This window comes from Silene latifolia, chromosome 9, assembly GCF_048544455.1.
Source record: "Silene latifolia isolate original U9 population chromosome 9, ASM4854445v1, whole genome shotgun sequence".
Classification (NCBI taxonomy): Eukaryota; Viridiplantae; Streptophyta; class Magnoliopsida; order Caryophyllales; family Caryophyllaceae; genus Silene; species Silene latifolia.
The window spans coordinates 225,204,594-225,215,521 of record NC_133534.1 but is presented as its reverse complement, the minus strand read 5'-3'; positions in this window follow the sequence as shown (position 1 = coordinate 225,215,521).

Below are 10,928 nucleotides of genomic sequence, written 5' to 3'. Positions count from 1 at the left end.
ATATGGCTATCAATTAATCCCAGTCCCCCAGATTCTTTAGGTGTACAAAGAACCTGCCAGGCAACCAAGGGTGCTTTAGAGTAGCTGTCACTCCCTTCCTATAAAAAATTCCTACAAAGAGCTTTGATTCTATCCATAACACCAGCAGGCAAGATAAAAATTTGAGACCAGTAGTTATGAATAGTAGAGAGAACAAATCTAACCAAAATCAATCTCCCAGAATAAGAGATTTTCCTACTATTCCACCCCCTTTCATTCCATTGCAATAAAAGTCTGATTTCTCAGAATTAATACTTAAACCAGAAGCATTAGAGAATCTCCTAAACAGCTCCATTTTTATGCAAATGGATTTAACCTCCCCTTTACAAAAAAGCAACAAATCATCTGCAAACATTAAGTGAGTCAACCTGAGAGGTTTGTAGAGGGGATGGAATTTAAATCCAGTTAGGGCACTTCCTAAGCAAAGAAATCTGCTTAGATACTCCATACAGAGTGTGAAAAGCAAAGGGGGCATATGGTCTTCTTGCCTTAATCCTCTGCAACCAAGAAAATAACCATAACTCTGCCCATTCAAACTAATAGAATAAGAAGGGGTACTGATGCATTGCATAATAAGTCGAATAAATTTAGGTGGGAAATGAAGGGCATGCATCATCTGCTCAACAAACACCCACTTAATTGAGTCATAAGCCTTCCTTAGATCAACTTTCATTAAACACCTAGGAGAGACACTCTTCCTCTTATAAAGTCTAATCAAATCCTGGCTAATCAAAATATTGCCTAATATACTTCTTCCTCTAATAAAAGCACACTGAGCTGGATTGATTAGCATGGGAAGGCAATCACTCATTCTGTTACAGAGTATCTTGGATATTACCTTGTAGATAGTATTACAATAGGCAATAGGACGAAACTCCTTAACAGATTTAGGATTGTCTACCTTTGGGATTAGAACCAGTGTGGTACTGTTAATTTGCCTCAGCATTTTTCCATTAGCAAAGAAGACAATAAGAGGAAACATAAACTAATTAACAAAGACAATAGAACAAGAGAACAATAATTAAGAGCAAACAAAGAATTAAATTAAGATTAAAGAGAAGGGAAAGATTACAAAGTTTAGATCCGGCAATAAAGAAGAGGAAAAATTCCAGCAGTAATTAAGAGAAGAACAGTAATTAAGAGTAGAGTAATACTCCCTCTGTTTTTTTTAATTGTCATTCTCACTTTTCGAGACACTCACTTCTCTCTTCAATATCTCTCAAAATATATGACTAAATATGTTGAAATGTATACTCATATTAAAGCTCTATTCGTAAGGAATTTTGTGGTGTAATTTTTATAATTTTAAGACCAATATATTTTTGTATAAATTGAATTCAAGGGCTCACCTCGTAAATTGAAAACGTCAATTATTTTAGAACGGAGGAAGTATATGTTAAGATGTGATATTAACCTAATGACGTCTTCCCTTATATAGGGAAGATATTATTAACTAAAATAAACCTAAACACGGAATAAAAATCCCGTGCAAATAAGTAAGCCACTCGATCGAGGCATTTCATTCCTCTCGATCGAGTGGTTCTTCAGCAATTCTCCTTGATCGAACAAACTTGGCTCTCGATCGAACACAATAGCTCTCGATCGAGTAATCAGTTACTGAAAACAACATGAACTTAGTTTGGTTAGCTTCCAAGGACCTCCTTCATGCTTCTCGAGGTACGACATTCTGCTCTAAATCTTCATCTCCTTAAAATGCATGCTAAAGAGGACTGAACAAGGTACGATTCTACTACTTTAAGGTCCATTCCTGCAAACGAAACAAAACAAACCATGATAGCCAATTCGGGGCATTTTGCAATACAAAGCAATGTAAATGACATAGAAATACGTGCAATAAGAGGCTAAAAGGACTATATAAATTGCACGTATCAACCTAATTTCTTAGACTCTTCTAAAGATGAACATAAAGCTTTCACAAAGCATCCAATCTCATCATAAAAATACTATCAAGCATTATCTATGCAAACTTTCATTCATTAAGACACTAAGCATAAATTGGAGAAAGGCATGAACTTTTATACACACATTTCAACAAACACCTTCTATGCATGTTTATAAAGACCAAACAATTTACCCAATTACCAAATATCAACGATCCATATTCAAGCCTTAATCCTCACTTAGGTTCCCCCTAAACCCTAGGGGATCACTACTCACATATAGTTGAAAGAGAAATGTAAACAATTGAAGAAAAGCAAGCAAACATGGTGATAAACATGATATTAAATGAAACAACAACTAAATAGGAAATGGAAATGTAAACAATTGAAGATTTAAACTAAAAAGAGAGGAAATTGTACCAACAAAGAGGAAAGATTAAATCTTTGATTGATAAATGGAAAAAGTTCTTCAACAATCATCAATTACAAACCAAATACCCAAATCCGGTGCCGCAACCTGCTGGGAGTTCTTTGTAAGTTTGGCTTCAAATCTGTGGTCATCAGGTGTTCCCGGCCGGTTGGCCGGCTGCCGGTGGGCTGGCCGGCTAAGAATCCTCTATATTTTCCTTTGAGTCTTGAAGGCATCAGGTGTGCACAGCCGGTGGGCCGGTTATCGGTGGCCCACCCAGCTGGGAATCCTCTGCCTATTTTCTCCTTTTCCTTCCTTGGCTCATGGGAGAGGGTGCCCAGCCGGTACAACGATTGCCGGCCAACCAGCTGGGATGCTCTTCTGAGCTTCTTCTCCTCTTCTTTCTTATGCAATCTTCAAAACTTCCTAACTTACCCATTTCTTTATTTCTGTCTCAAATCCTACAACATGAGACACAAAATCATAGAACGGGGAATATGGAAATAAAATGCAAGTAACAGGCATAAAAACCGTCTCAAAATCGACCAAAATGCATAAAAAAGAAGGGACAATTAGACAAAATAAATGCATATCATGCACATATTATCAATTGGTTAAAGCTGGGATGATTGGATGTTGTTTTGAAGTATTAATGGCAACCTATGTTGTTGTGTGTGTATTTGAGTGGAAAATATGAATGAAGCGTGTTAATAATGTTAATTAACCATGTGCATACTTAATTCATGTTCAATATGTCTAAAATATGTTTGTCTTGTGCTTATTGATGAGGTTTCATGTTAGTTTGATAATGTTGTGCCCAACTTTGAACTTGGAGCGATTTTGGGTAAAGTTGCGATTTTGTGTTGTTGACAATTCTTATAACCGGTTGATATTGGTTTATGTCCAATGCATTTAGAAGTCTTGTAAACCATTTTTAGGTATGTACATGCTGCATTTGAGGTATTAGAGGGATAACAACTTTGGAAAGCGTAAAAATGAAGGGTCAACTTAAAATGCTCATACCTCACGTTCTATACATGCTATTGATGTAATTCCAACTTTAGGGTTAGCTTGTCCTTTACAGTTCGAACAGTAGGTCACACGTCCCAAACGACCAATAAATGAGAGAGATATAACCATTTTACAAAACATGGTCAAGCAGTACCCAAACCGTGCGAGTTGAACTTGACCGTGCATGTTGCTTCCAGAGAGGCTATGATCGTGCATAGTTGACCATGAATGTTGACATAGACCATCCGAGTTTCTTCCAGAGAGGCTTTGGCCGTGCATGTTTGACCGTTCAAGTTGAGTTTGACCGTGCAACTTCGCCAAGTTGCGTTGTTGACCTATATACCTTTTTTTCTCACTTTATATGGTTGAGTATAACCTAGTCCTTTGCTCTAAGGATTATGGGAGGTGTGTTAACACTTTTTTAACATTAGAACACCTTGACTAAGTCTTATTTACATGTTTAATGACGGTTTTTGGATGTTTCACCCGTATATGTCATGTTTACCCTTGATGGCCATCAGATTCATGTTTGGTTAGTATGTTACCTATTTTCTTGCTTTGCTTTGTTGATATACTTAATACGTGCAATTTATATAGTCTTTTTAGTCTTTTATTGCACGTATTTCTAAGCCTTTTGTATCGTTATGTATTGCAAAATGCCCCGAATTGGCTACTTTTGTTTGTTTTGTCTAATTTGCAGCGATGAACCTGAAAGTGGTGGAACCGTGCTCTATTCGTCCTATTTAGCATGCATAATGAGGAGACGGAAATGTTAAAGCGAGAGTTATGCCTTGGAGTACGTGAAGGAAGGTCAAGGAAGCGGTCGAAGACGAGTTAGAGGTTGACTTGAAGGAAAAGCACTCGATCGAGAATATTTATGGGTCGATCGAGTGGTTTGGCTGACACGAGAGGTCTATCGAGTAACTCTGTATGCTCGATCGAAATGCTGATTTGGAGAGTTCCTCGATCGAGAAGGTTATTTACTCGATCGAGAGGAAATGCTGGAGAAGACCTCGATCGAGTGGTCTGAATTCACTCGATCAAGTGATTTGCTATTCTATGCGGCTTTAGTAACCCGTGTTGGTTTTATTTTGTTAAGTTTGTTTCTCCAATTTAAGCAAAAACGTTAACTAGGTCATGAGGACGCTTTGAATACTTAGCAACTCTTATAATCCTTTACACTGCAAAAACTCTTTATTACTCTTCCTCTTTCCTTTAATCTCTTGCTTTAGTGGATTGATCTTTACGCCGGATTGCTATAGGTTGTAATCATTCTTTCTTCCTTAATCTAATACTATTTACTTTGTTTGCTTTAATCTTTGTTTTCTCTCTTTTATTTCTGCCCTAATCTCTTTATGCTTATTTGTTATTATTCCATCATGTCTTTCACCAGTTTACTTAATATTATTATTGTTGACACCATTAATATTATGAGTAGCTAATTCCTTTTATGTCGGGATTAGGGAATCCATGGTAGGATTGTGATGATGTAGCGAATATACTAGATAATTTATATGTGGGAATCTGTCCCCATAGCAATTTAATTGTAACATCAATTTATTTGAGTGCACACTTCTAAATTACAATTAATCTGGTTAACTTTACTCCTAGATCGGAAAATTGGATTAAATAGACCTGCCATGAACAATAGACCACCCTAATGAGAACGGAAGTTAAATTAGTGGAATTCTAGGATAGAAAGTGGTCCGGAAGGACCTTTCCTGTATCTTTCTCATAGTAGATTGTCTAGGCTATTTGCAGATGAGTCGATAGACTACCATGGTGAACCGAAATCCTGGCATACTTTCTCTATTTGATCATCTTTATCACATTTTCTACTTTTATTGCTCTTGCTTAATTTCTCTTTCCCTTAATCTTTTATTAGTTTAGAAATCAAAATTAAAACCCCCACTTTGTGACCTAATAGACGGACCTTTAGACAGATATCTTGCCTCCCTGTGCATACAATCCCGACTTTCCTAACTATATTAGTTAGAGACCAGTTGGTTATTTTTGGTAGGTATACGATTAGCCTGTCAAATTTTGGCGCCGTTGCCGGGGAAGCAATAGCCCTATATGTTTTTTGTTTCGTTTATCTTTATCCGTCTCAGGGAATTTTTATTCCTTGAGGTAGTTCTCACTTATTTCTTTCAGTGTTGTGTATGCCCAGGTCAAACAGGTTGGAATTAGTCCCCGCTGATCCTGAGCCAGAAAGATCTTTTCGGCATAGACTTCGTCTGCAAAGAAAGATTCGAAAGGAAGACTTGAGTACTTTCGAACCCGAGCTACAACATTTCCTTTTCGCAGAAGACCCGTCTTGTGAAGAAGACAATGTCATTTCTGCTATCAAACTAGTAAAGATGCCTAACATAGCGAGTCACTCAGAGCCCACAACTGCCTCAATTCCCAAAGGTTTCAAGCTCTTAACTGAGGATGGTAACACGTTTGATATCCATCCGTATTACACAAATTTGGTAGAAAGAAATCTTTATCGAGGTGTGGCGGGTGAAGATCCGCGAAAGCATATGGAGGTCTTTACTGACTACTGCTCTACTATTCCCGCTACTAAGGGAGTAACTCAAGACAAGATAAAGGAAGTGCTATTTCCTTTTTCACTGACTGATGGAGCCAGGGAGTGGCTCACTGACCTTGATCGCACTGCAGCTGATATCACCAACTGGGAGACCCTTGCTCTTGCCTTTTATAAAAGGTACTTTCCTCCACAACGGACTAATCAGCTGAGGGGGAAGATTACGAGTTTCAAACAGGGCCCTGATGAGAATTTTTATGAGGCTTGGTGTCGATTCAAGAAGCTAGTGAGGTCTCTTCCTCACCATGGATTTGATCAGTGGTTCTTGTGCAACCAGTTCTATAATGGGTTGTATGATGACCACCGAGCTATACTAGATGCCTCATTCAACGGGAGATTCCAAAAGAACATTGATGATGATAAGGGATGGGGTATTATTGAGGAGATGGCGACCCATTGTGCTGAATATGGGAACCCTAGGGACGGAATTCGGACCGTTCATTTGGTCGATAATGCGGTCGTGGCTCAGCTGGAAGTCATGAATGCTCGTTTTGACAAATTGGAAATGCAAGCTGTTGGTGGTCAACAGACGGTTCATCTGTTGACTAGACAGGAAACTGTCACTTGTGAGAGATGTGGGAGCAATGACGGTCACAATGCTATTGCTTGTCAGACAGAGAAGGAACAAGTCCTTGCTTTTCAGCAATATAGGCAAGGAGGAGGTTATTACTACAATAACCAGGGGCAGTCCATCCCAATTTGAGGTGGACAAGTCATAATGTTCTTAATCCTACTCCTCCACCGCAGCAGCAAGCTTATGTCCCTCCTCATAAGGCTCAACAAGGCTTCCAAAAGCCTCCTTCTTTCCCTTCACCGCATCAAGGAGCTTCATCTTCTAGTGGGGTAAGTGAGCTGACTGAGTTAAAGACAATGATTCAATCATTGACAAAACAATTGCAAATGAGTGACCAACAGAAGGAAGCTTCAATCAAGTCACTTGAAACTCAAGTTGCTCAGTTGGCCGCGAGCCAATCCACAAGGAAACAAGGTCACTTACCATCTCAATCCGAGAAGAATCCACATGAGACGATTAACTTAATTAATTTGCGAAGTGGTTGTTCCTACGAAGGACCAAAGTTGTCAGCTGATACGGACATTTCAGACCCGAGGGATGCTATTATGGAGGATGAACAATCGCCTGTTGCTGAAAGTATGCCTAGCACGAAGAACATACTCGATCGACTGATTTCTGGTGGTCGATCGAGTAGAAATGCTGTTGAAATTACTCGATCGAATGGAATTAGTGCTCGATCGAGTAAACTGGATTTGCAAGGAAATGATCGAGAGGTTGAAACCACTCGATCGAGTGAAAATGTTTAAGAAACCGTTCGATTGAGTGGAACTTTGCCTTGATCGAACATTGTGCATATAGGGGAACTCGATTGAGAGGATGGAAGTGCTCGATCGAGTGAAAAGTCACCTGAAAGCCCTCAATCGAGAGGTAAAAAGACTCGATCGAGTGAAAAGGAGTTTGAACCCGCTGAGACGTTGGAAGAGAGGAACAAATGGCTCGAGATTCCTATCACGGTGCCCTTTCTAAGGCAATTACAGAACAACAAAGCTAATCAACAGTTCGGGAAATTCGCCGAGCTCCTGAAAAGTTTACATGTTACTGTTCCATTCGCCGAGTTGCTGACTCAGGTACCCTCTTACTTAAAATTCATGAAACAAAACTTGTCGCGTAAAAGGCATATAAATGATTACGAGATGGTAGCTTTAATTGAAGGAGGGACCGCCTTAGTTCAGAATAAGTTGCCATCTAAACAATCAGACCCGGGTAGTTTCTCAATTCCGTGTCATATAGGAACCCATTTGATTGATACCGCGCTATGCGATCTAGGTGCTAGCGTGAGCGTCTTACCTCTGTCTCTCGCTAAGAGACTTGGTTTGACCAAATTTAATTGGACTAACATGACCGTTCAGATGGCCGACCGTAGTATATCACGACCATTAGGAGTTATAGAGGACATACCTATCAAGATAGGGAGATTCTTTATTCCCGTAGACTTCGTAGTTCTTAACATCCCCGAGGACACTCACACCCCTATTATTTTAGGGAGACCATTTTTATTCACTGCTCGCGCAATGATCGATGTCGGGGGCAAGACACTTACATTTCAGGTAAGAGATAAAGAATTGATTTTTCATCAGTCTAATTTCGTTGGGCTCCCATGAAATCCCAACCTTGCAATGCCCTATCCTCTACTGACTTAGATATAAACACTCTAGCTGAGAATGTCGAATTTTGTGCTGCTATTGTAACCCCTCCGCCTCAGACTGAGAGCGAAAAGGAGGAACATTTTTCTATTTTCCTTGCTGCAGGTACAGATGGAATAGATGCTGGCGTTGTCAATGGTTAAAGTGTGGTTGAAGTCAATCAAAGCGGTTGTGATGTCAAAGCTAATGGGAGAGACAAGAGGACGAAGAAAGTTCATGCATATGTAGATATCAACTATGCTCCCTCTACTGGTTCAAATTCAAGCTCATGGAGATCGAAGAGGACGGTCCGAGATGTTGTGGGGACCTCCTCCAGTTAGAAGCTCTCCATTGTGCTACTGAAATGTTTTGGGAATTAAGCGGGGGAATGCCCCGTTGTAACAAATTGTAAAACTTTAAATTTCCGTCGAACTTCTTTATTGCATTTTTAGAACTGCTAGACTTTAGACTATTTAGCTTAGCTAGAAAAGACTATAGACTGCCTATTTTACGATTCGGTATTGTCGGGGTGTGTTTTTGCGTGTTTTTATTCAGGTTTGGGGAATTTATATCGCATTGGGATGAGTTACACGAGAAAAGAACTCGATCGAGTACTTTTTATACTCGATCGAGAGGAATGCCCAAGAGAACAGCTCGGTCGAGTGGTTTTAGACACTCGATCGAAATGCCAAAACTGAGGAGTTCTCGATCGAGTGGAATTCTGTTTGATCGAGTGGAATGGATAGCAGAGTCCTCGATCGAGTGTTTTGAAATCACTCGATCGAGTGAAAGTACTTATTAAACGCATGAAGTTACCTCTTTAACTTCTATTTTTCATTCTAATTCTATTTCACTCCTTTATTTGCGATAATTGTGCGATAATCACCCAAACCCTCCATAATTCTTGCCCAAATACCAAATCCAACACCCACATTATTTACCTTGCCACAAAATCGACTAAAGCCCTCTACTTTCCCCTTAAAATTTGTTCTTGTTGCAGTTAATTTTGGGAATTAGGGTTTTGCTGGTTTTTGATCGAAAATCCGTCTTTGCTGCTTTTTGTGTCGATTTTTCTTGCTTATTTTATGGGATTATTCATCAAGTAAGTTTTCCTTTTGCTCTTTTGTTGATTTATTGCTTGTTTCGAATTTAATTGAGCATTTAGGGTTTAGGGTTTTGTGGTTCAATTCAAAAATCCGACTGTTTTGGGGATTTTCTTGTTTAATTTGTTTAATTGATTGTTTTTCCCCATTGCTTACTTGATTAGGATGGAAAGTAGTACATTGCCCTCGACTAGTTCGACCATTGTTCCATCCTCGACTGAGACGGTGGTCCCTGCTGTTACCACCGTCGTTCCGACTATTAGTACCCCTGTTTTACCTGCTGTCACTACCGGCACTACAACTGCTATTGTTGCGAGGTCCGCCTCTGTCGCGGCTAGCTCTGTTTTCGCCTCTATGTCTGCCTCCGTCTCAGCTAGCACTGCTGCTAGCTCTGCCTCAGCTGCTTCTACTAGGTCAGCTACTGCTTCCAATTCTGGTACGGTGACCACCCCTGCTGCGTGGTCACCAGCTCTCAGAGTTGCTTACCAAGCGGCCTTAGTACCTTGTTCCATTAGAGGTCGAGCTTCTTCCTCAGGTACTAGAGGTCGGGGTCGCGGACAAGCCACACCTGCTGCTGGCCCTGTCACGATCCGAGTTGACGACTCACTTAACCCGCACCCCGACTACCCCGAGGTACGTTTCGTTAATGGTATGCATCGTACTCGTTCTTTGCTTTAGAGAGCTGTGATTTTGCTTCTACAAAGTTTTTATGTTGTAAGTCGCTTGATAGGTTAGGTATTTACGCGCCCGTGGTTGAGATTTTGAACGGGACGGGGATGTCAGGATTGATTACCATGTGTGCCTTGACCTACAAGGAGCTGACCCTCGAGTTTTTCAGCTCCTTTACCTTTTCTTCTGGCACCTACGCCACTGACCAGACTTGTGCTTCTGTTTCTTTCCGGTTATTTAACCGGACTATTTCTTGGACCTTAGAGGAGTTTGGCAGTAGGTTAGGTTTGTCTTCTACCGGTGACTCTACCGCCCCTAGGAAGGTCATCCGCCAGTTGTGGAGGACCTTGGCACAGACTAGTTTTGAGGAGCGCAAGCTCGCGCATGTCCACCTACCCCTGGCCCACTACTTATTCCGTCTCATTGGTGGGACCGTCTTTGGCCGTAAAGAACTAAACAATGTGAACAACACCGAGCTGTCTATTCTTGGAGGTTACCTGAACATTGATAATGAGGGACCTTTTGTGCTTAACACTGCTTACCTGACTGCTCAGTATTTTCATACTGTGGGGCAGAAGACAACGGGCACCATTGTTTGCGGTGGCATAGCCACTTTTCTTGCCCGCTCTATCTTCCCCGCCTTTCCTCGTGACTTACAACACCTAGACACTGATAGGTACCTTGACATTGCTACTATGTTGTCTATGTTTTGGCTTGCTTCTGACCAGTAGACATGGAAGATTTGTGGTTCCTTGTCTGTGACCTTACCTTGCACCTGTGGACATGGGCCATGTCCCGGTCTGTGGATTTGGGCCACCTACCGATCTGCGGTCACGGGCCACCTGCACGCTAGGCCAATCTGTGGACATGCAGCGGTCTATTTGAAAGCCACGCTCGGCGGCGTAAAAATGCTTTCGACCGGATCGCTTTAGATCGGTCGGTTTCGTCTCGGTAAAGGTCTCGAAACGATTAGAGATGTTCGGAGTCGCCACCAAGCATTTGTGGGATGC